Raw genomic sequence first — 26992 nt, 5'->3', positions numbered from 1 at the left:
CAATCTATGTTTTCTATTTCTTTGTTGGCCGGGTATGGTTCCCAATCAGAGGCAGCTGTCTATCGTTGTCTCTGATTGGTGATCATACTTAGGCAGCCTTTTTTCCACCTTAGTTTGTGGGATCTTGTTTTTGTACTGTTGCTTTCCAGCCCTACAGAACTGTGCATTTTGTATTTGTTGTTTTTTCGGTGTCATCAATAAAAAAAAAGATGTACTCCTACCACGCTGCACCTTGAACTACTCCTTCCATCGACGAGCTTAACAGTATGTGACAATAAAACATACAGTATATACAATACCAGTCAAAAGCCTGGACACACCTATTCATTCAAGGGTTTTTCTTTATTTTTACAATTTTCCACATTGTAGAATAATAGTGAAGACATCAAAACTATGAAACAACGCATATGGAATCATGTAGTTACCAAAAAAGTGTTAAACAAATCAAAATATATTTTAGATTTCAGATTCTTCAAAGTAGCCACAGTTTTGCACACTCTTGGCATTCTCTCAACCAGCTTTACCTGGAATGCTTTTCCAACAGTTGAAGGAGTTCCCACATATTCTGAGCACTTTGGCTGCTTTTCTTTCACTCTGCGGTCCAACTCATCCCAAACCATCTTAATTGGGTTAAGGTTGGGTGATTGTGGACACCAGTTCATCTGATGTAGCTCTCCATCACTCTCCTTCTTGGTCAAAAAGCCCTTACACAGCCTGGAGGTGTGTTTTGGGTCATTGTCCTGTTGAAAAACAAATGATAAGAGCAAACCAGATGGGATGGCGTATCGCTTCTGAAGGCTGTGGTAGCCATGCTGGTTAAGTGTGCCTTGAATTCTAAATAAATCACAGACAGTGTCACCAGCAAAGCACCCCCACACCAACACATCTCCTCCTCCATGCTTCACAGTGGGAACCACACATGTGGAGATCACCCGTTCACCTACTCTGCGTCTCACAAAGACAAGGCGGTTGGAACCAAAAATCTCAAATTTGGAATTTCCACCAGTCTAATTGCTTGTGTTTCTTGGCCCAAGCAAGTCTCTTCTTCTTATTGGTGTCCTTTAGTAGTGGTTTCTTTGCAGCAATTCGACCATGAAGGCCTGATTCACGCAGTCTCCTCTGAACAGTTGATGTTTCATGAACTATGTGAAGCATTTATTTGGGCTGCAATTTCTGAGGCTGGTAACTCTAATGAACTTATCCTCTGCAGCAGAGGTAACTCTGGGTCTTTCTTTCCTGTGGCAGTCCTCATGAGAGCCAGTTTCATCATACCACTTGATGGTTGTTGCGACTGCACTTGAAGAAACTTTAAAAGTTCTTGAAATGTTCCGCATTGACGGACTGTCATGTCTTAAAGTAATGACGGATTGTCGTTTTTCTTTGCTTATTTGAGCTGTTCTTGCCATAATATGGACTTGGTCTTTTACCAAATATGTCTATCGTCTGTATACCACCCCTACCTTGTCACAACACAATTGATTGCCTCAAACACATTAATAAGAAGGAAAGAAATTCCACAAATGAACTTTTAACAAGGCACACCTGTTAAATTGAAATGCATTCCAGGTGACTATCTCATGAAGCTGGTTGAGAGAATGCCAAGACTCTGCACAGCTGTCATCAAGGCAAAGGGTGGCTACTTTGAAGAATACTTTTTTTAAACACTTTTTTGCGTTACTAAATGATTCCATATGTGTTATTTCATAGTTTTGATGTCTTCACTATTATTCTACAATGTAGAAAATTGTAAAAATAAAGAAAAACCCTTGAATGACTAAGTGTGTCCAAACTTTTGACTGGAACTGTATATTTATATTTGTGCTTAGTGCCTGTTGCACTTGCTCTGTTTGTAATGTATGTGTCTGGATTAAAGAACCATAATAAATGCTTGTTTTATATATTGGTAATTGACTACGTTTATCAGATCATGAGAGTTTATGAATCTCCTTCATTCTTTCCCTGCTTTGTAATGTGTGATATTTAAAGATATTTTTCCTCTGGATGTAATTTGTGAAGACATTTAGAAATTGCTGTTGTTATTGCCAAATCCCGCTGGTAGCGAAATGTTTTGAGCAGTGTGTCCCTCCCCAGGTTTACGGAGCAGAACGGGTCATAAGAAAAAGGTTTTGACCTGGGTTTAAACTACTCTAAACAAAACACATATCAGCCTGACCTCTGCAGTAAACCTATGCAGTATTGTTGTCTGTGGCGAATCACAAAAGTCACATAAATACTGTATACAAATGTTGTCTCATCATGTTATGTAAACCCCAGTCATTAGTTGTGTTTACAGTTTTTTTCATGTGTCTTTCATAATCTGTAGTGTTGAGATGCAGACAAAGGTTGCTTACCAAATTGCATCCTATTCCTTTATTCCCCACATTCCCTATTCCCCACATAGGGCTCTGGTCAAAAGTAGTGTTCTATTTAAGGAATAAGGTGCAATTTGGGACGTAGTCAGACATGTAGTGGTTGAGTTGTAGGCTGCCCACTCTGTCTGCGGATCTGCCCCTATCATGCTAGCTGGAGGAGAGTCCATCATAAAAGATTGTCAGATGTTGTCAATGTTTTAAAGAATGTCTACAATACTTCGAGACGAAAGCTAACAAAAATGAAAGCATATGAGGTTTTCTCTGTGCTATCAGTTCTAAACATAGCGTTTTGTTTTTAAAAGGTATGATCCTAGCCCCACTGAATCCTTTGAAGAGTGAGAAGTGGTGGAGGAGAGAAAAACGAAGCAGGAGATCCACTGCTGTTACTAGACCAATGGTTCACATTTAGGCCAACATCATAATATGGGGAACACATGTGCCCGTTATCCCACTCCCAACAGTGTGTCAGGCTACCTCTTTTTGTGGGTGAATGATTTGATCAAACAACTGCTTCATATCACAGTAAACCCTGATGCAGTACATTCTGCTATAACTGTACCCCCAAATCATGAACTGCATAGAACATACTATGTCATTTATAGTTAAAACATGTTCTAGATATTCCCTTTGAAGAACTCTTCTCTCTCACATTGATACGTTCATTACATAAGACGTTCGAGTCTCCTCTGCGTCGGTAGAGTAATCTGTTTGGGATGGTCCTGAGGCTGAGATGTGCAACTAATAAAGTGTGCAACTAATAAAAGCAACTTGCTTTTTTTCTAGGTTTATCTGTGGTTCATTTAAAATGAGAACAGAAAGAAAAACAATTTTGAAAAATGAAAAAAATTAAACAATAAGATTTTAATTGTTCAATTGCCAGGAGATTTTGACTTCAAGATGCCATGTCACATTTCAAAGTCATGTAACACATCTCGTATTACACCAGCTTACTGCTGTATTTTCTACCTACTGTGTGGAATTTCTGTTTCTATCTGCCATCAGATGCTTTTGTTCCATCATGATCTAAACCATTTCACATTAACAAAAGATACACTGCAACTTCAAGTTCCTCGGTTTCCAAATCACTAAGAACTTAAATGGTCCACACACGTGCGCACAGTCATGAAGAAGGCACGACAGCGCCTCTTCCCCCTCAGGAGGTTGAAAAGTTTGGCATGGGCCCTCAGAAAGTTCTACAGCTGCACCACTGAGAGCATCTTGACCTGCTGCATCACTGCGTGGTATGGCAACTGCACTGCCTTCGATCGCATGGCGCTACAGAGAGTGGTGCGGACAGCCCAGTACATCACTGGGGCCAAGTTCCCTGCCATCCAGGACCTCTATACCTGGTGGTGTGTAAGGAAGGCCTGGAAAACCGTCAAAGACTCCAGCCACCCAAGCCATGGGCTGTTCTCTCTGCTACCGCATAGGAAGCAGTACCTGTGTATCAATTCTGACACCAACAACTTCTATCCCCAAGCTATAAGACTGCTAAATAGCTAACAAAATGGATAAGCAGACTGAGTTGACTCTTCATTTTTACGTACACTCTAAGGACTCCACAAACTGACGCACACTGGCACTCCAACACACACGCATAACATGCACACACACGTATACTGACTCTAGTCACTCTACACACACGCACACTCACAATCAATCATCATTTACACTGCTGCTACTCTGTTTATCACACACCCTGTTGCCTAGTCATCTTGTCCTTACAAATATTGCAAATATTCGAACGGATCATGTATATACAGTATCTTCTTCTTTTTTTGTATTCTTCTTATTTATATTTCTCATTTGTTTATTGATTGATTACTGCATTGTTGGGTTTAGGGATTGCACTGTACTTGTGCACGTGACATTTAAAACTTGAAACTTGAACATGAAAACACAATACACTGGAACAAAAAAACACAATGCAGACTAAAAAGTAACTGAGAATGGCAGAAGAATGACCCCAAGTCACCTGTTTTACATTTTACATTGTTTTGTATGTTGCACTTAAGAAGCAATAAACCTACATCTGCCCATATATTGAGGCACTTGTAGTGAAATCAAAGGAAATATGTTCTACCCCCAAACCACTTGTTTGCTTAGTAGTAGTTACTAAGTAGCTAATTGGTTAGAAACAAGCCTTGAGTTATTGTGTGTGTGTAGCAACTGTCAAAACAGAGTCTTTTGAAGTGCTTACTCATTATTATGTTCATCATTTCAATGCTCATTTTTCTCTTTAATCTCTAACTTAGGTCATTGTCTATGGTTTTCTGACCGCAGGCAGCTTAGTAGTCAGAGTGCCATTCTGTATCGAATAGTTTCTCTCTACCAGTGTTTAGTGTCACAAAACTAAACACTCACCAAACTGTGGCAAACAAAATAGCCACACCAGGCATGGTTAAAGCCAGTGAGAGTGAGAAAAAAAAAGACAGGGGGAGAAAAGTATGGCAGGAGGGCAGACACTGTGTTTCCCCTTTTCTAAATGTCTCTTTAATTCTTATTTTCTCTGTCTGCGGTTTCATTCATTCATTCATTGGTGCCTTGTTTTCATTATTATTTCAGGGAGGCAACCAGACGGCCACTGTGATTGCTCTGTGCTCCACGAGGGACTTTCATTTAGCCCAGCAGACGTGCCAACTGGCCATCCGGGATGTAGGTGGCCTTGAAGTCCTCATTAACTTGATGGATACAGAAGAAATCAAATGCAAAGTGAGTAGCCCTCCCAGTCCCTGCTCCCTGCCAAGCGGACCTGGTTGCCCGGCGGGGGGAACAGAGCTGTGCTGTGTGTGCCAGCCTAGTGTTTCAGATACAAAGAGTATACTGACTAGGCCTGAGCAGGCAGGCCCGGTGCCTTTAAGGACACAGGATATCAATTCGACTCCAATAGACCTAATGAGATGTGTGGGAGCTTTATATACAGCATGCCTTTATATTGAAACTCTTTAGAAATTGCTGTCTATTTTTACAGCGGCATGTTTTGGGGGTTTACATAATTCTCTTTATTTGTGCTCCTGTTGACAGATGTACCTCATGTTGTTGACATTGGCTTCACAGCTCTTCTTAATATAGGCCCCCCCAAAAAGTTTTCTTGATTTAAAGAGATATACTTTGTTGACTCACCATCTGTGTGTTTGATTTAGATTGGTTCTCTGAAGATTCTGAAGGAGATCAGTCGTAACAGTCAGATCCGCCGGGCTATTGCTGACTCCCCAGACAATGACCTGAAATATCTGGCCGCGGAGACCATCGCCAACGGGGCTAAGTTCCGTCGGGCAAGGAGGACGGTCAGACAGCACGGAGGAATCAAGAGACTGGTGAGTATGGTTGTAAAATACATACTGTACTGTACTTCAAAGCAAAGCCTTGCACAAGGGAACATAATAATAATGCCATTTAGACAGACGCTTTTATCCAAAGAGACTTACACAACTGTCGGCATTGACAGTGACACATAAATATATATGTAGGTGTGACCCATGCGGGAATTGAACCCACAGCCCTGCTGCTGTTGCCAGCAGCACTCTTTAACTAACCCACTGCAGAGCCAATTTGGAATCACATACTGTACTGTAGCACAGCAAAGAGCAAACTTGCACAACATAGGCCAACATGGCACAGCACTACACAGAATAACTCCCTCACTACAGAACAGCACATAGCACAGAATTACTCCTCCACTACACACCAACACACAGCACAGCCCAACCCAACTCCTCACAGTTCTGGCTCTTCTAGCTCCCTCGAGTTTCCATACACTAAGTTCCCTGATAGTCCCCACCCTCCATTCCCCCTTTCCTTGGTCTCATGTGACATACATCAAAGTCAGTCAGGGGGAAACAGACAGAATGTCCTTTGACATCCTCGGACCTGAGTTGATGTTTATTGACAGAGCGACCTGTGATTAAAGCCTGTGGGCCTTGTATATTTATGTCAATTACCAAATCGGATGGGCTCATTGCAGTCATTTCAGAGGAGAGATTAACTTCACGCTAAGCTACAGACTGAGACCACCTTTGAACTGCATAACATGTGTAATAGCTCTGCCTGCTCTGTGTCAGTGGCCGTGCAGGAACTATGGATTAGCACAGCCCTGACACACAGACCGACGGTCATAAAGGGTCACTCTGGGGTTTCGATATTGTAACATCAACACGTAGACCTGCTGATTTTCCACATTCTGAGTCTCTTTTTTTATTCTTTTAAGACCCCACGGTAATAGGATTTAATTATGCACCTGATCATGGCCAACAACTTTGTTATTCTCGTTTAATACATTGCGTCAATGGAAACCACAGCTATCATTACAGCATCTCCTGTGGATTTCACATTCACTGAACAAATCTGACATTACTTTCGCAATGTCTGATATAAATTGTATTTGATACACGCGGGACATCGAGTGTGTGTGTTGTGCTCTGTGTGTGTGTACATGTTCTGTGTGTGTGTGTGTGTGTGTGTGTGGTGTGTGTGTGTGTGTGTGTGTGTGGTTGTGTGTGTGTGTGTGTGTGTGGTGTGTGTGTGTGTTGTGTTGTGTGGTGGTTGTGTGTTGTGTGTGTTGTGTGTGTGTGTGTGTGTGTGTGTGTGGTGTATGTGTGCGTGTCTGACTCTGTGTATGTGTTCCCAGGTGGAGTTACTAGACTGCGTGCCTAACTCGGCAGCCCTGTGTGTGTGTGTGTGGTGTATGTGTGCGTGTCTGACTCTGTGTATGTGTTCCCAGGTGGAGTTACTAGACTGCGTGCCTGACTCGGCGGGCCTGACAAAGGAGCAGGAGAAAGACGTGGCGGTGGCTCGCTGCAGGGCACTGGCCCTCTGGAGCTGCAGTAAGAGCACCAGGAACAAGGAGGCCATCCGCAAGGCTGGGGGAATCCCTCTTCTGGCTTGCCTGCTCAAGTCTCCCCATGAGAACACGCTAATCCCTGTGGTGGGAACCCTGCCGGAGTGTGCCTCAGAGGTGAGAGGCTCACTATGAGGCTCTGGTCAACGGAAGTACACTACATAGGGAATAGGGTGCCATTTCGGGTGCACCCATAGTGTGGGAAGCATGTTCAGCAGATTAAGGCATGGAGTGCCACCCTGAAGAGGACCACTCTGTGATTCCTCATTGGAACCCAACACACTGTCTCTGATTGCCTACGTATTTTCCCTACACTTTAATTTACAGAATTGCCATCCAGACTGAGGGCATGATCGAGGACTCAACTGTGACAACCACAAGCTCTTCAAGGTGGTCCTATGTCTTAGGTCCATACCTATTCTCATTGAAAAGGAACCCATTAAGAAGCAAAAATGTACATTGATGCTGGGAATGTGAACAATGCATAAGCATTAGGGCAAAGAACTTACAAAACTATGTCCATCATCGTTTTTAGATGTGTACTAATAGCCCCAAAGCTGTATATTTTGCCTGTCTTTCACCGTCTGTGTTAGTGTGCGGAAGAGAAGCGTACCCGTGACCTCGTACGTCAGCACGAGGGCCTGCAGTCCCTGGTGACTCTGCTGAGCCAGGCAGACAACAAGCAGCTCCTGGCCGCCACCACAGGGGCCATCTGGAAGTGCTCCATCAGCATGGAGAACGTGGCTAAGTAACGTTACGCCCCTTATTCCTCCCTCCCATTATTATTACCCCTCATTATCACTACAGCCCCACTCAGATGTGAGCCTAACCAGCACCAGAGTTAAACTGTGTGTTTGCTGGTTGTGATCCCATATATTATATATTATTTACTGTAGTGGGGTCTAGCCCTGACTTTGACKACCCCCCCCCCCCCCCCCKCGCAGAAGTACAGAGATATTTGACTGACGTCCATTCATCATTTATTGAATGGGTAGCCATAGGTGCTTGGAATACTTCGAAAATATGTTTGCTAGCGTAGTGAGCAAGTGTTTTCCGTGTTTTAGAGAGCTAAGTTGATAGTTTGGGCAGATGGGTCTACATTACGTTCCAATGGAAAGCCGATAGCAGTTGGGATGAGGGTCGAAGGGCTGCAATCACGTGTGGTGTTTTTACAAGACCTCTCACTTGTTCATATCGCTGTCTCACATTTTTCACTCCCAAATGTTGTCACATCTCATCCGTTACGTTGTGTCTGGTCAAAGTGATTATTTGGACAAAATGTAGAGTTCTGCCACGGATTCTATTATCTCTTATCTTTTACATGACTGTTTGCAGGAGGAATGTGCTCTTTTTTTACTGTTAACAAAAGATGAGGTAAAGTCTTGATTTTATAGACACCCAATAATGTTTTAGTCTAAAGCAGCTCTCCTCCAATTAGTATTGAACATGGCCAAGCAGACTGAGAGAAAGCTGCCTAAAAAAAGTACTACTTCATAATGTCAGAAATGTAAGTTGACAGACTCTTAAATCATTTGTCATGTTACGCATGCCTACGTTTACTTAATTGTCATTTAGTTCTCTTCAACAGTGACACTTTTTGGAACCTTTCCTGGCTAGCTTTATTTTGCGATGGAATTTTTTTTTATGTCAGTAATTTCCCCTAAAAATAAATAACGGATAGAAATCGTGCCCTGACAGCTGTTGACGGTTGCTAAAAAAAGAAAATGATTTAGCTGTATTTATTTTCTTACTCTGGGCTACTCGGGGGACATACAATACAAGCCATATGCATTCATTTATACCACGGTAACCTCTTAATAAATTCAAGACCTGTTTTCAGAAACGATGCCAACAAACTGATAAGGCTGTGTCTTTTTATATATTTTTAGGATAAGAGTGTTTAAAAAAAAATAAAAAATTATGTGATGATTTAAGATATGTGGAAATGTCTAGCCTTTGACTCAAAAACACTGTAGGATTTAAAATTGCAGACGGCCCAGTAGCACTCACACCGATCTCTCTCTAACTCATATTTCATAACTGACAGAATGATATCCTACATTTAGAGTCTAAGTTAAGTCTTCCCAACTGAAAGCAGGTGCCTGTTGCCACATTCAATTAAACAAAGATCCCATTACAGAAGTATGCCAATAACCCTCTATTTTAAACAGGTGGATATACACTGAGTGTATAAAACATTAGGAACAGCTTCTTAATATCGAGTTGCACCCCTTTTGCCATCAGAACAGCCTCAATTCGTCGGGGCATGGACTCTACAAGCAGTCGAAAGCGCTCACGGGGTTGCAGGCCCATGTTGACTCCAATGCTTCACACAGTTGTGTCAAATTGGCTGGATAAATTTTGGGTGGTGGATCATTCTTGATACACACAGGAAACGGTTGAGCATAAAAAACCTAATAGCATTGCAGTTCTTGACACACACAAACCAGTGTGCCTGGCACATACCCCGTTCAAAGGCACTTAAAAATGTTGTCTTGCCCATTCACCCTCAGAATGGCACACATACACATACATTGTCTCAATTGTCTCAAGACTTAAAAATCCTTCATTAACCTGTCTCCTCCCCTTCATCTACACTGATTGAAGTGTATTTAACAGGTGACATCAATAAGGGATCATAGCTTTCACCTGAATTCACCTGGTCAGTCTATGTCATGGAAAGAGCATGTGCATATTACTATCTCTGGTGCCAAGTTCATGATGGACAACTAGACCAGTGGTTGTTGTCATAAACAAAAGTGTATGTTCTGTTTGCATAGAAAGAGGAGTGTTGGTTGGCAACATATTTAGCTGTAAAGACTAAAGAATTTATACAGTATGGGTTTTCAGGGAACAAAGTGAACCTTTCAGACTGCCTTTCAGTCCTTTGGCTACTAAACAAGCCTTCATATTCAGTCCAGTTCTGCTGCATAAAAAAATGGCAGAGATTGGGAGCCCTTCAGAGTGCAGCCTGGCAAGGCGATAAAACAAGTTAACTGCACTGGCAATGAGTAATGTGGCACCTCCATGCACTTGCTCCCATTACAGGCTGCTTGCCGCAGCGTAATTACTCATAACACTGTTGCTATGCAAAAAGGGCCATAATAATAATAAGAGCAATGATTAGAATGATACCAATAATCGCATACAAAACCGCAATTGGGTGACACTTCATTAGCAAACATCAAACCCCTCAGAAGGGTGCCCTCACACTCATTAAGTGGGGATGTGATAAATAACTAAGGAATCCAGTCAGTGAGAGTGAGAGATTTAACGGTTACTTTCCTGTGTAGCGTTTGTGTTTAGTTTAGTTTTTGGGACGGCTCAAGGGGTTGGGTGTGAACAAAGGTAGAAATGTGGCCGTGGGTTGTCCAGGCAGGCAGGCAGGGAAGAGAGGAAACCAGCGTGATGCAGAGTATAGCACTGAGTGTTTTAATACACACTTACATTTGCGAGTGGATCTGAGTTTTCTTTACTCTCTCAGGATTATTTGAATAACATATAAAAATGTCAAGGTCAGACGCAGGCTTGGAATAAAATGACCAAGCCATTACTGTCAAGCAAGAAAGGCTGCAAACGGTAATAGAGAGTTTCAGGGTGAGTTGTTCAAGGCGTGTGTTCATTTCAGAATCAATCATGGGCCGAGTGGTGTTTCGAGGCAAAAAATCGTTTTGTAATATGGTTGACCTTTTTTTGTATTCACAAGTAGTACATGAACAACTTAAACAAGCCCTTGTGGCCAATAGCAGACAGCAGGCTTTTTTGTGAGTTATCTTTAACATGGCCTGGCTGTATGGTACAGGAGGGACCTTAGGTTACCTCCCAAATGACACCATATTCCCTATGTAGTGCACTACTTTTGACCAGGGCCCATAGTGCTCTGGTCAAAAATAATGGACTAAATAAGGAATAGGGTGCCATTTTGGATGCGGGCCTGAGATGTAAGTAGGGAGATCAGAAGTCCAGAAGAAGCAGCATCTGTTAGCTATTTGCCTGATTAATGATGCATCAAAATGAGAGATGATTGACGGTTAAAAATAGAATTACCTTCATAACTTAAGTCTGTTTGTTTTAAAGCTTTACATTGTCTAGATGTCCAGAGATGAACATTTTCATAAGGCCTGCAATATGGAGGGAGACTAGACCTATAGCCTATATGTATGAAATGCCTTCATAAAAAGGTCATTTCAATCTTTCCGTCTCGCACTAGGAAAGTTTTGGACCGTTGTTTCGTGCAGATTTAAAAGCAGATTTATAGGTGCATTGATATGTGTCCGCTTCGAAATATATATACTTTGGTGTTATGGACACACACAAACGCTTTGTAAAACTAAGCTCTGTAACAAAAGAGTGAGGGAATAACTTTGCAATGGAAAGTGCTCCTTGCCAAAACTAATTTGTATTTGCCAACACAATAATGTTTGAGGTCAAGATTGTGTGGTTCAGTTACAATTACTGACTATCCATCCAGTCCTCCTTCTCTTACCTCTGTTCCAGAGTCTATGATGAACAGACCATAATTATGTATCGTAATGATACTTCTTTCTTGCCTCACATTTCTATCTACAGAAAATTGCTCACCGAAGCCCAAGGCCTATTCAGGCAGCAGTTCACTCTCCTTCATTTTGAAGTGAGTAAATTTTTCTGTTCTACATTAGGCATTAGAATGTATCCATCTGAAAGTCTCCCAGTCCCTTTATGATCCCGATTGAGCGTCTTGGAGGGTCTCTTCCTTTCCTGTGGTCCTTGAAATTACTCTTTCATATAGAGCCCCTTCTTAAAAACTAACTGGCTGTGGTATAAAAGGGCAGGCAGGCAGCATTCAAGTTCTTTGCATCACGAATTTGAATGAATGTGTCACTGTAACAGATCTCTTTACAAAAAGAGATGGAGCAAAACAATCACTCATAAAGTTGCTACACAGAAGCCTCTCTGTGGTTCCTGTGTCTTTTGCCAGGCTTTGATAATGCTTCCACTTGTGTGGAGCCCTCTGTTTGTATGAGGGGCCGATTCGGGAAGCTTTGTGTTATGTTTCTTTTGCCATCGTAATTACGCGAGCTGGGATTGGTTTAACAAAAGTAGACATGACTCGCAATCCATTTATCAAAAGTTATGTGTGCAATTACAAGGTAATTCTACTGTAGGAGTGACCTGCAGATAACACTTCAGTGGTGTCCATAGGAATAACATTGTTTTTCTACGTTAAATCAGCCAAAGTTAGCTTTGGCAGCCGCTCCGTTCATTACTGTTTTACTTGCACAGAATATATTTTGGTGGATCATGACCAAAACCAAATGGCCTTGGACACTTTCTACAGTACCCCAGGGGTACGCGCAATGCCGTCGGGTGTACGCCAAATTAAAATGTGATTCACATTTAAAAAATTAAGAAAAATCCAACATGGCTATACATTTGGGTGAGGTTCTTCTCGTCTGAGTAGCCTCGTTTCACTGCCAAAAATAAAATTAAAACATCTAGTGTTCAGCGAAATAACAACACAATGTCAAATACAGGTAGCCTAGTCAAATAATTGACATCCAATCACTTTAACCGTTACTCTCTCGCGGGAATTCCACTAATGGTCTGTATGTAGCCAAACGTAGCTGCTGCTCATGTTGGAATCTGTACTGATGGCGCAAAAGCTATGACAGGGAGACATACTGGAGTGGTAACGCGCATGCAAGCGGTTGCTCCCGAAGCCACTTGTGTACACTGCAGCATCCACCAAGAGGCTCTTGCTGCCAAGGGAATGAAAGATGCTTTGTACACTACAGTGAAAATGGTTAACTTTGTTAATGCAAGGCCCCTGAACTCTCGTGTATTTTATGCACTATGCAATGATATGGGCAGCAACCAAGTAATGCTTTTACAACATACAGAAGTGTGCTGGTTATCAAGGGGGAAAGTATTGACACGTTTTTGTTAAATTGAGAGACGAGCTTAAAGTTTTCTTTACTGACCATCATTTTCACTTGTCTGACTGCTTTTTCTCACCTGAATGGTCTGAATCTAGGATTACAGGGACTCTCCGCAACTATATTCACTATGCGGGACAAAATTGTTTAAGAAGTTGGAGCTCTTCTCTGTCTCCACCTTTACTTAATACCCATCCCGGATCCGGGAGCATCCTCATCAAAAAAGCTGACTAGCATAGCCTAGCCTAACGGGACAGGGATATCATATAATATCATTTTCATGAAATCACAAGTCCAATACAGCAAATGAAAGATAAACATCTTGTGAATCCAGCCATCATTTCCGATTTTTAAAATGRTTTACAGCGAAAACACAATATGTATTTATATTAGCTAACCACAATAGCCAAACACACAACGGCATATTTTCACCATGTTTCCACCGCATAGGTAGCTTTCACAAAACCCACAAATAGAGATAAAATTAATCACTAACCTTGAACAACTTCATCAGATGACAGTCTTATAACATCATGTTATACAATACATTTATGTTTTGTTCGAAAATGTGCATATTTATAGCTACAAATCCTGGTTTTACATTGCAGCCACCATCACAAATAGCACCAAAGCAGCCAGAATAATTACAGAGTGCAACGGGAAATACATAAATACTCATCATAAAACATTTATGAAAAATACATGGTGTACAGCAAATGAAAGATAAACATCTTGTGAATCCAGCCAATATTTCCGATTTTTTAAGTGTTTTACAGCGAAAACACAATACATATTTCTATTAGCTCACTACAATAGCCAAACACACAATGCCATTTACTCCCCGCCAAAATAGCTTTCACAAAACCGACAAAATAGAGATAAAATGAATCACTAACCTTGAACAACTTCATCAGATGACAGTCTTATAACATCATGTTATACAATACATTTATGTTTTGTTCGAAAATGCATATTTAGAGCTGCAAATCGTGGTTATACATTGTGAATACGTAGCAACAATTCACCAAAATCTCCGGAGATATTTTGGACAGTCACCTAATCTAATCAAAGAACTCATCATAAACTTTACTAAAAAATACATGTTGTACAGCAAATGAAAGATACACTGGTTCTTAATGCAACCGCTGTGTTAGATTTTTTAAAATAACTTTACTACAACATACAAAATGCATTATTGTGAGACAGCGCTCACCTATTCTCCGCCGAGTTGGAGTCAACATATTACACAGAAATACGAAATAACATCATAAATTGTGTCTTACTTTTGCTGAGCTTCCATTAGAATGTTGTGCAAGGAGTCCTATTTCCAGAATAAATCGTTGTTTGGTTTTAGAATTTCTTCTATCGAATTATCAACTTTGGCTAGCCATGTGGCGCGAACATGCCCATCATCTCTTGGCGCAAAGAACGGAAAATTCCAAAAGTCCCAATAAACATTGAATAAACTGATCAAACTCGGTTGAAAAATCCTACTTTATGATGTTTTTCTCAAATGTATCAAATAAAATCAGAGCCGGAGCAATTCGCCGTGTATACCGAACGCTTTTCAGAAGACAATGTCGAGGTCCCCCGCGCGCTGTCGAAAACAAACAAAATACCGGACCTGTCACTCCAAAAGCTCTTATTCGGCCTCACATCAAGCTAGACACCCCATTCAACCTTCTACTGCCTGTTGACATCTAGTGGAAGGCGTATGAAGTGCATACATATCGATAAATAAAAGCCAATTGAATAGGCAAGCCCTGACACAGAGCCTCGTTTTCAGATTTTTCACTTCCTGTATGGAAGTTTGCTGCCAAATGAGTTCTGTTTTACTCACAGATATAATTCAGACAGTTTTAGAAACGTGAGAGTGTTTTCTATCCAATAGTAATAATAATATGCATATTGTATGATCTAGAACAGAGTACGAGGCCGTTTAATTTGGGCATGATTTTTTCCAAAGTGAAAACAGCGCCCCCCTATTCACAATAAGTTTTTAACAAGGACAACACACAGGTCTTTCCATCATTGTATGATTTTTTGTGTGCAAACTCAAGCTTACGGACAATGTCAAATGTGATTTAGTGAAGCACCTGAGTGAGTTGGGTGCGCAATTACGCAGGTACTTTCCCGAAACGGATGACACAAACAACTGGATGTGTTATCCCTTTCTGCCCTGCCTCCAGTCCACTTACCGATATCTGAACAAGAAAGCCTCATCAAAATTGCAACAAGCTGTTCTGTGAAAATTTTATTTAATCAGAAGCCACTGCCAGATTTCTGGATTGGGCTACACAGAGTATCCTGCATTGACAAATCGTGCTGTTAAGACACTGATGTCCTTTGCAACCACGTATCTATGTGAGAGTGGATTCTCGGCCCTCACTAGCATGAAAACTAAATACAGGCACAGACTGTGTGTGGAAAATGATTGAAGACTGAGACTCTCTCCAATACAATCCAACATTACAGCGTTATGTGCATACTTTCAAGCACACTCTTCTCATTAACCTGTGGTGAGTGTAACGGCTGTTTGAAGAAGAGGACCAAGGTGCAGCGTGGTACGTGTTCATGATTTTTAATACAGCTGAACACTAGAACAAAAAATAACAAAGCGGAACAAACGAAACAGTTCTGTCTGGTGCAGACACACAAAACAGTGGGCAAGAGCTACCTAAGTATGGTTCTCAATCAGAGACAACGATAGACAGCTGCCTCCGATTGAGAACCACACCCGGCCTAACAACAAAGAAATACAAAACATAGAACACAAAACATAGAATGCCCACCCCAACTCACGCCCTGACCAAACCAAAATAGAGACAAAAAGGATCTCTAAGGTCAGGGCGTGACAGTGAGTTATTCATTTTCATTCATTTTTGATGAAAAAATAAGGTTTTATATGTAAGATGGTTCAATAAAGAGCTGAATTATTGATTATTATTATTTGTGCCCTGGTCCTATAAGAGCTCTTTGTCACTTCCCACAAGCCGGGTTGTGACAAAAACTCACACTCATTCTTATGTTTAATAAATGTATCGTGTGTATCGTGTGTGGCAGGCTTACAATTATGGCAAAACACAACATTTGAGATTGCGCTGACCCTGGTGCTAGAGGGGGTACACAGCTGGAGGTTGAATGTTTGAAGGGTTACGGGACTATAAAAAGTTTGGGAACCATTGATCGACAGGATATTGATTATGATTCAGAATTATGTGACTCAAATATTTAAAATGTCTATCACTGTCCTTTTCTTCAAGCCCATACACTTATGTCCAAAGCAGCATATAACATATAAGGCTATATAAAGATTAAAGTGATTGGTTGAATTAAGTGATTGATTGACCCTGGTGCTATGCCTTCCCTCAGGTTCCAGGAGTACAAGGCCCAGAAACCTGCCAACAGGGCCACCATCAGGAAATGTGGAGGCATCCAGCCCCTGGTCAAGCTGCTGATCCGGAACCAACCAGGCTCTGCTGGTCAACGTCACCAAGGCTGTGGGGGCCTGCACCACAGAGCCAGAGAACATGGCGTAAGTCATAGAGATGTATAATATATTTAATTATGTGGTGTAAATCACCCACCATGTTCAAATGATCAACAGTGGTGGTAAGCACTTTGTTTGAAGTCTCACTTATGACCAGACATGCACTGCAATGTCATTGCAAGCTCTTCAAAATGTGTCATAACCTCTGTTATTAGCTGCCATTCAGCATCATAATTGGTCCTATTAATGTTGTTGACAGACAGTGTTATGACACAACTCTGCTACTCTCTGTTCATCATATATGCATAGTCACTTTAACGATACCTACATGTACATACTACCTCAATAAGCCTGACTAACAGGTGTCTGTATATAGCCTTGCTACTCTTTTTTCAAATTTCTTTTTTACTGTTGTTTTATTTCTTTACTTACCTACACACACACACATATATTTTTTTTCCGCACCATTGGTTAGAGCCTGTAAGTAAGCATTTCACTGTAAGGTTGTATTCGGCGCACGTGACAAATAAACTTTGATTTGATTTGATTTGACTTGGCATGTGTCCTAATGATGATGTAAGGCTATGATCTTAATCATTCATCTTTACCAGGTAGGTTTCATGTTTCATGTTCTTTTTCAGCTGAGTGACAGTTTTAAAAGCCTTGTTTATTGACCCTGCTGTGATAAATATGGTTGTGGTGGCGCGTCCCACAGTTTTACTGTACTTCTGTGGTCATTCATGGTGCTAGGCTGGTCAGGGTAGCATACCTTCAGCCATCCAAGCCCTCAGGGCTGTAAAAACATAAACACTGAACACGTACAGTCCAGTCCTGCTTCTAGACTACAGTAAGTGCTCATTTGGTTTCAATGCTCCCAAATGCTGCAAACAGTACAGTATACAGTCCCATCTGAATTCCATTGCTTTTACAAGGCTGTTACAGACTGCAAGGCCCTAACTTAATTAACACTGGGCGCAAATAAATAACTTAAGTCCGAGTACATTTTGTTAGGCAAGCCATTAACGCCATTGTCAGGAAAAAGTTATATGGTTAAGATAAGCAGAACCACAGTGGTGCAATAAAAAGAGCAGAACGTTGGTGTGAAGAAATAAGGCCATTTCAGCAATTAGGCTAGCTAGCCTAATTTCCCAAAGACATTCAACACACAGCCCAGGCAGAATGTTACATCAGAACCCATTCATTCAGGTCCATGTTTTCACATGGAATGTATATTTAGGCCTTGTCATTTTGCATTCACATTTAGTTGTGGACAGAAAGTCGTTATTTCCACAAGTGCTTTTTGTATGTCTTGTGGCAGTGACTTATTTTGAGGACCTGTGTGTACAGTAGTTCGCTGAGCAATTAACATAGCTCACATTTGATTGTTTCCTGCTCCAGACCACGTATGGTCAGAGCTGGTTTTCAGATTAAGGACCAGGGCCTGCTATTGTCTCACTGATTTACTGGACTACAGGGTGATGTCTGTTTGTCTGTGGTCCAAAGTCTGGTGCTCCAAATTCAGGCGCAAAATCCATGTCAGTTAACTTGGCTTTGTTTGGCTTTGTTTTCCTGGTGCAGGATCACATGGCCAGGGAAAAAGTTCTTCCCTTACAATGTGAGATACAACAGATAGCTGTTTTCACATGTTGAGCTTAAATTTCACATGTGAAATCATATTTTCATATGTGTTAGATTTAGAGTTCACATTTAACACCACCTTTTCACGTGAGAAGAAAAGAGTGTTTTCACCTCACATGAATTGCAGTTGCGAAAATCGGATTTGCACTGTGAAAATGCACATGTGAAAGTGTAGTGGACATGAGTCGGACGTGTTTGTTGGTCCTCTTGGTTGAATGGTCAAGATGTTGGCTTCTCCTGTGGGAGCCCCAGGTTCTAATCCTGCCAGTTACCAAAGCACACATGTGAAATGTATAATGGGAGAAAGGGGGATACCTAGTCAGTTGTCCAACTGAATGTATTCAACTGAAATGTGAATCAGAGAGGTGCGGGGGACTTCCTTAATCGACATCCACATCTTCGGCGCCTGGGGAACAGTGAGTTAACTGCATTGCTCAGGGGCAGAACGACAGATTTTTACCTTGTCAGCTCGGGGATTTGATCCAGCAAGCTTTTGGTTACTGGCCCAACGCTCCAACCACTAGACTACCTGCCGGAAGGTATGCCACCCTAATATCACCTGTGAAATGTTGGGAAACCACATGTGTCTGAGTTTACGTGAAAGATTAACATATGTGAAACTTCATATGTGTCCGAAAGCCATGTCTGACTTACGCATGTTTTTTCATGTTCTGTTCACAATGTGATTTTTTCATTTTTTGGTTGTTGGAGGGTTACTATTCAAAACAAACTTATCGATAAGACTACCTATATTTTTTTTAATAATTTTAAATAACTAATTATTTTATTTGCTTATTTTTATTCTAAGCTATTGCACTGTATAGGTTCATGAAATCATAGACAAAATAAATATTCAAATACAGGAAAATATCACATTACAATCCCTTCTGTAACTTACAAGAAAGAACACACGTTGTGCAACTGCCTTGAGACTTTGTGGTCTCCCCGTTTCCATCCCTCATCCAAACTGTCAGTTGTCTCCTTCATGCTAACGTGTTTCATACCTGCTCTTGTGAGGACAGTACTTTTCTGGCACTTGATATGAAGTTTAGTTTGTTGTTGGGCTTGATTTAGGAGGCCCTACGGACTGGAATCTTATGTTATGATCCCCCAGACTGATTTATGTGCAAACGGAAGACAGATGGCGCAGGGGACTTCTTCTGATGAGTGCTCGCTCGTTTGCAGTCACGGAGATACCGTGATTAGGGAGTGTTTAATTAATTATGACAGCATTCAATGTCGGCCTTGTTGGTGGAAGCACACATGGGAAACACGTTACATGTTATTTATACCAGACAACGGGCGCACTGTGGCGTAATTCTTTGGGTTCCCAGACCCTGACTACAGCCTTAACTACAGTCATGTACGCAGCATGAAATATGGCTTATGCTTAAGTAAACTTCAACTCAGATGCAATGAAATATAGAGAGACCTGTCTACTGGCTCTGTTTGATTTGGAAAGAAGTACCCCTGGACTACCCACCGTACAGTATAATGTTGTTTTGGTTCTATAAATAAATATCTGTATGGACTTCACTCACTATACATGAATTTACACAAGTTAACCTTTGGCCTAACATCACGTAGGTGGTCAGTGATTTCTCATGGAGATTCACTTTACCAGACGAGACAGAGAGTGGGTTTTTAGAGCTGTGGTGCAAACCGAATTGGACTGGTGAAGGTTGGTTTGTGATTGAAAACCCATTCAGCTAAATGTCTGATACCTTTGATCCTGCCCTGTGATGGGTTTTCAGGGCCTGGACCTGGACAAACTGCTACTGTATGGCACAGACCAGCCCAGCCAGTTCTGAGAAAAAGAAGCTCTCAAATGTTCCTCTTAACTGTGAAAGTATGGTGTAGATCACTTAACTGTGAAAGTATGGTGTAGATCACACTGACTGTGCCCACTCTCTCTTTTCTCTTCCTCTTCTCTCTCTTCTCTCTCTCCCTTTCTCTTCTCTCTCTCTCTCTCTCTCCCTCTTCCTTTCTCTTCTCTCTGTCTTTCTCTGACTTTGTCTCTCTCTCGCTCCCTTTCTCTTCTCTCTCTCACTTTCTCTCTCTCTTCCCCTCTCTCTGTCTCTCTCTCCCTTCTCTCCCTCCTCTCTCTCTCTCTCTATTTTCTCTCACTCTTCTCTTTTTTCTCTTCCTCAACAGGATCATTGACCGTCTGGATGGAGTGCGCCTGCTTTGGTCCTTCTTGAAAAACCCAAATCCAGATGTCCAGGCCAGTGCTGCATGGGGTCTTTGTCCATGCATTGAAAATGCAAAGGTACAGTACCAACCTTTTTTTTCCCACTCACAGTAGCGCTACATTGTTTTAATGATTTAATTATAATGACAATTCTGCTCAACAACAAATGTAACTTTGTTGTTGTTATATTGCAAGTTTATATTTGTATGTTGATCATTGCTGTAATATGTTTATCATGTTTATCGTGTTTGGATCCCTCTCTTTGTCACTGTTCAGCCTGTGATATCATCATGTCAGCCTCAAGGCTCTCTGTCCTTAAAGATGCACTATGCAGAAATCTCTCCGCCATTTCCTGGTTGCAAAAATTCTAGTTTGCCTAATTTGGAATTTATGTGACTGAACAAGCAAGTATAGTGTAGAGAATCATTGTACCATCTAAACCGCTGTGAAATATATTTTCCATAACCACAAATATTGTATTTTCCGCTGTTTCAAGTTGGTATACAAAATKGAATGTAAAAGACTCAAAAACAAAACGTAAAAACCGGGAAGCATAGAAATATCACAGATAGAACAGATCTTCGGCTTCTTAGACTTGCTTTCAATGAGAATGAAGTTACATATTGCAGCTTTAAAGACAATCTGGTGTTGGGAGGTTGTAGCAGGGGCAGTGCTGTGTCACTATAGGCTTACATGAACCCTCCACTAATATAAAGCAGAACACGCTGATCTTTGTTGGTGAACTGGGAAACAGTTCAGGCAGGCAGGCAGGCAGGCAGGCAGGCAGGCAGGCAGGCAGGCAGGCAGGCAGGCAGGCAGGCAGGCAGGCAGTAATATCCTGTGGCATGTTCTGATTCCTCTGTTGAAAATCCTCCCTCAACATGCTCTGAGTTACAGTGTCACACAACCAGCAGCAGTTTCTTCTTACACAACAAGCAGGGTGCCAGGCAGGCCGTGTCTCCTGTGACCCCATGCTGCATATCCAATCTAGGCTGCTGAACATACTTCTAATGTACAGTCCTCACAACATTAGGTCCAACTGTATAGCATGCATATACACTCCGCATTCCAAATTGCACCCTGTTCCCTATATAGTGCACTTCTTTTGACCAGAGGGCCCATAGGGCTCTGGTCAAAAATAGTGCACTATGTAGGAAACAGGGTGCCAATATGGGACGTACCCACAGTATATTGCATTCAGATAGAACTGCTGAAATATAACTGTGTCAACCCCCCCCCGAGCTGTTGTATATTTTTTCAGAAATACAAATGGAACATTGTTCTATTAGATTATCGACATGATTAACGTAAACAGGTTGTCAATCGGACAGTCTGTTTAAACAGATAAATTGGGTCCAGTTCAGGCAGGTGTCTCAGTCCCAGTTAGGGTGAGGGAGATTTTCACTTGCTAGAAGGAATTTTTCTGGCTCAGAAGTGTTGCAAAAATGATATATGGCAACCATATGGAAGAGGAGGACCGGCCGCAGCTCAACTCACTATTTGAACGCTAACAAAGTTTGACAATGTTTGTCTGGACTCTACAGTGCCAATTTTTGTAGGAATACATGAACATGCTCTTTGGTTGATTTCTGAGACAGGGTCAATGACAAGAGCTAAACAGTGCAGGGTTTTGCCCGTCGAGGAGAGCGAGGGGAATTCGACACTGCTTGGTGTAGTAGTAGTTATTTAGATAAAACCCCCATGTGGTTTTAGTTAGCAGTTCCACAGTGGATTTTGAGAGAATCACGGTGTAAATGCAGCTGCTGGATGCTCCAGTAAAGTCCATACCTCTACTCGTCCTCAGACACATTTCGACACATAGAGGATTCAGGAACAGTACGCCCCACTACCGGCCTGCCTGGCTTGCCTGGCCAGCTCTCTGCTGTGAGTAAAGCCCCAGTCATTATTGCATGCAGGCAGTCAGCAGGGGCTTTGCAGTGAATCAGTCAATTAGCTTTGTTCCCTCAATCAAGGATGTAACCTGCCCTGCTGCTCATGTAATGAAGGGCATCATTAATTTGCCAGGACACGGGCAACTTGCAATGAGTGATGTATTTTTATTTTACATAGTAGCCTACCGTATAGCAGCATATGGAAGTAGCTTGCTGGAGAGGGTCAGGGCAAACTACTCTGCTGTGCCACTTGGGAAGTGCTGTGCCACTTCCTTCCCTCTCCCTCGGTCTAGTTTACATCACGCACACCGACCAGATAATGTGTTTTCTATTTCATTTTATCTCTGGGGAAAAGGGACAGCAGGATTACATGGGCCTTACGTGTGTAGCTTCATAATGCTGCGTTTTTTAGGAATCTGGGGTTCTGTCCAGGCCATGAAAGGGATCCTCACTAGTCTTTCACAGCTGGTGGKTTGAGAAGCGCTTCCCCTGTTGCTGGTGAGTCGTGGCATCATCAGTATTCCTGAGGAAAAGCTTCCTGTGCTGTGTGTTGTTGGGGCAGAGTGAAGCGGAGGGGTGGTCAGCTCCTGGCCCTGGTTCAGGCCCGGCACACACTGCTCAGCTTCTGGCACCACATCTGAGGGGAGCGGAGAGAGAAACACCACCATGTCCTGTCCAGCTCTCTGAGCCCTGGTCTGTCAGAGCTAGAAGGCTCCATTAAAAACTCCTCACTGCCTGCAAGCATGTCCTATGTAAGAATGCTGTTCATCGACTACAGCTCAGCATTTAACACCATAGTACCCTCCAAACTCGTCATCAAGCTCGAGACCCTGGGTCTCGACCCCGCCCTGTGCAACTGGGTCCTGGACTTTCTGATGTGCTGCCCCCAGGTGGTGAGGGTAGGAAACAACATCTCCACCCCGCTGATCCTCAACACTGGGGCCCCACAAGGGTGCGTTCTCAGCCCTCTCCTGTACTCCCTGTTCACCCATGACTGTGTGGCCATGCACGCCTCCAAACTCAATCATRAAGTTTGCAGACGACACTACAGTGGTAGGCTTGATTACCAACAACGACGAGACGGCCTACAGGGAGGAGGTGGGGGCCCTCGGAGTGTGGTGTCAGGAAAATAACCTCACACTCAATGTCAACAAAACAAAGGAGATGATTGTGGATTTCAGGAAACAGCAGAGGGAGCACCCCCCTATCCACATCGAAGGGACAGTAGTGGAGAAGGTGGAAAGTTTTAAGTTCCTCGGCGTACACATCATGGACAAACAGAAATGGTTCACCCACACAGACAGCGTGGTGAAGAAGGCGCAACAGCAGGAGGCTGAATAAATTTGGCTTGTCACCAAAAACACTCACAAACTTTTACAGATGCACAATCGAGAGCATCCTGTCGGGCTATATCATCGCTTGGTACGGCAACTGCTCCCCCCACAACCGTAAGGCTCGCCAGAGGGTAGTGAGGTCTGCACAACGCATCACCGGGGGCAAACTACCTGCCCTCCAGGACACCTATACCACCCGATGTCACAGGAAGGCCAAAAAGATCATCAAGGACAACAACCACACGAGCCACTGCCTGTTCACCCCGCTATCATCCAGAAGGCGAGGTCAGTACAGGTGCATCAAAGCTGGGACCGAGAGACTGAAAAACAGCTTATATCTCAAGGCCATCAGACTGTTAAACAGCTGCTGTCACTCAAATCTCTAGCCACTTTAATAATTAAAAAGTGGATGTAATAAATGTATCACTAGTCACTATAAACAATGCTACTTCATATAATGTTTACAAACCCTACATTACTCATCTCATATGTATATACTGTACTCTACCATCTACTGCATCCTGCCTATGCCGTTCGGCCATCACTAATCCATATATGTACTGTATATGTACATATTCTTACACTTGTGTGTATAAGGTAGTTGTTGTGAAATTGTTAGATGACTTGTTAGATATTACTGCATGGTCGGAACTAGAAGCACAAGCATTTCGCTACACTCGCATTGACATCTGCTAACCATGTGTATGTGACCAATAACATTTGATTTGATTTGATTTGTCCCTTGTGAAATAGGCCACTCACATTGAGGCTAGTGTGCTTGTGGTTAACTGGTGTGGCTATTGATTTATTTATCCTTTATTTAACAAGGTGAGTCCCAATGAGATGCAAATCTCTTTTACAAGTGAGCCCTTGGCTTGGTACAACCCCACACAACCTCCAAAGGGAGGGGGTTATGATTAATCAAATGAAATCAAATGTTATTTGTCACATGCACCGAATACAGGTGTAGACCTTACAGTGAAATGCTTACTTACAAGCCCTTAACCAGCAATACAGTTTTAAGAAAAATACCTAAAAAAACAAGAAATACGAGTAACAAATAATTAAAGAGCAGCAGTAATATAACAATAGCGAGGCTATATACAGGGGGTACCGGTACAGAGTCAATGTGCAGGGGCACTGGTTAGTCAAGGTAATTGAGGTAATTTGTACATGTAGGTAGAGTTATTAAAGTGACTATGCATAGATAATAAACAGAGAGTACCAGCAGCGTAAAATATGGGGCAATGCAAATAGTCAGTCTGGGTAGCCATTTGATTAGATGTTCAGGACTCTTATGGCTTGGGGGTAGAAACTGTTTAGAAGCCTCTTGGACCTAGACTTGGCACTCCGGTACCGCTTGCCGTGAGGTAGCGGAGAGAACAGTCTATGACTAGGGTAGCTGGAGTCTTTTACATTTTTTAGGCCTTCTTCTGACACCGCCTGCCATAGAGGTCCTGGATGGCAGGAAGCTTGGTCCCAGTGATGTACTGGGCCGTACGCACTACCCTCTGTAGTGCCTTGTGGTCGGACGCCGAGCAGTTGCCATACCAGGCAGTGATGCAACCTGTCAGGATTCTCTCAATGGTGCAGTTGTAGAACCTTTTGAGGATCTGAGGACCCATGCCAAATCTTTTCAGTCTCCTGAGGGGGAATAGGTTTTGTCATGCCCTCTTCACGGCTGTCTTGGTGTGCATGGACCATGACAGTTTGTTGGTGATGTGGACACAAAGGAACTTGAAGCTCTCAACCTGCTCCACTACAGCCCCGTCGATGAGAATGGGGGCATGCTCGGTCCTCCTTTTCCTGTAGTCCACAATCATCTCCTTTGTCTTGATCACATTGAGGGAGAGGTTGTTGTCCTGGCACCACACGGCCAGGTCTCTGACCTCCTCTCTATAAGCTGTCTCATCGTTGTCGGTGATCTGTTCACTCATGACTGTTGTGTCATCGGTAAACTTAATGATGGTGTTGGAGTCGTGCCTGGCCYTGCAGTCATGAGTGAACAGGGAGTACAGGAGGGAAATGAGCACGCACCCCTGAGGGCCCCCGTGTGGAGGATCAGCGTGGCGGATGTGTTGTTACCTACCCTTACCACATGGGGGCGGCCCGTCAGGAAGTCCAGGATCCAGTTGCAGAGGGAGGTGTTTAATCCCAGGGTCCTTAGTTTAGTGATGAGGTTTGAGGGCACTATTGTGTTGAACGCTGAGCTGTAGTCAATGAATAGAATTATCACATAGGTGTTCCTTTTGTCCAGGTGTGAAATGGCAGTGTGGAGTGCAATAGAGATTGCATCATCTGTGGATCTGTTGGGGCAGTATGCAAATTGGAGTGGGTCTAGGTTTTCTGGGATAATGGTGTTGATGTGAGCCATGACCAGTCTTTCAAACCACTTCATGGCTACAGACGTGAGTGTTGTGGGTCAGTAGTCATTTAGGCAGGTTACCTTAGTGTTCTTGGGCACAGGGACGATGGTGGTCTGCTTGAAACATGTTGGTATTGCAGACTCAAACAAGGAGAGGTTGAAAATGTTAGTGAATACACTTTCCAGTTGGTCAGCGCATGCTCAGAGTACACGTCCTGGTAATCCATCTGGCCTGCGGCCTTATGAATGTTGACCTGTTTAAAGGTCTTAATCACCCAGACAATAATGTCGTAGATGGAGATATAATGTTGATGGAGATGTTGATTGAGCGTGCTTTGTGACATTTTTCATTCTGCCCTCTTTAATTATACGCTTTCCATAATCTTGGTTTACTATTTCCATATTAATCGAGACATTACAGGCTGGCAGTAGCTGTGTATGCCACCTTGATACTCAGTGGTGGAAAAAGTACCCAACTGTCATGAGTAAAAGTAAAAGTCACCCATTAAAATTCTACCTGAGGAAGTGTGAAAGACTTTCATTTCAAATATACGTAAGTATTAAAAGTAAATGTAATTGTTAAAATGTACTTAAGTAAAAGTAAAAGTTTAAATCATTTCAAATTCCTTATATTAAGCAAACCAGATGGCACCGTTTTCTTGTTTTTTTTATTTACGGAAAGCCAGGGCACACTCCAACACTCAGACATAATTTACAAACGAAGCATGAGGGTTTAGTGAGTCCTCCAGATCAGAGGCAGTAGGGATAACCAGTGATGTTAGGTTGATGTGTGTGAATTTGACTATTTTCCTGTCCTGCTAAGCATTCAAAATGTAATGAGTACTTTTGGGTGTCAGGGAAAATGTATGGTGTAAAATATACATAATTTACTTTAGGAATGTAGTGAAGTAAAAGTAAAAGTTGTCAAAAATATCATTAGTAAAGTACAGATACCCCA

General features: G+C 42.4%; 1 pseudogene; it reads left to right on the top strand.

Moving 5' to 3' along the window:
- LOC111953917 (outer dynein arm-docking complex subunit 2-like) overlaps positions 1-26992 on the top strand; it is a 77714-nt pseudogene that overhangs the window by 30421 nt on the left and 20301 nt on the right.

Source organism: Salvelinus sp. IW2-2015, linkage group LG27, assembly GCF_002910315.2.
Source record: "Salvelinus sp. IW2-2015 linkage group LG27, ASM291031v2, whole genome shotgun sequence".
In the NCBI taxonomy this organism is placed as follows: domain Eukaryota; kingdom Metazoa; phylum Chordata; class Actinopteri; order Salmoniformes; family Salmonidae; genus Salvelinus; species Salvelinus sp. IW2-2015.
This window is presented reverse-complemented; position numbering and strand designations above follow the sequence as displayed.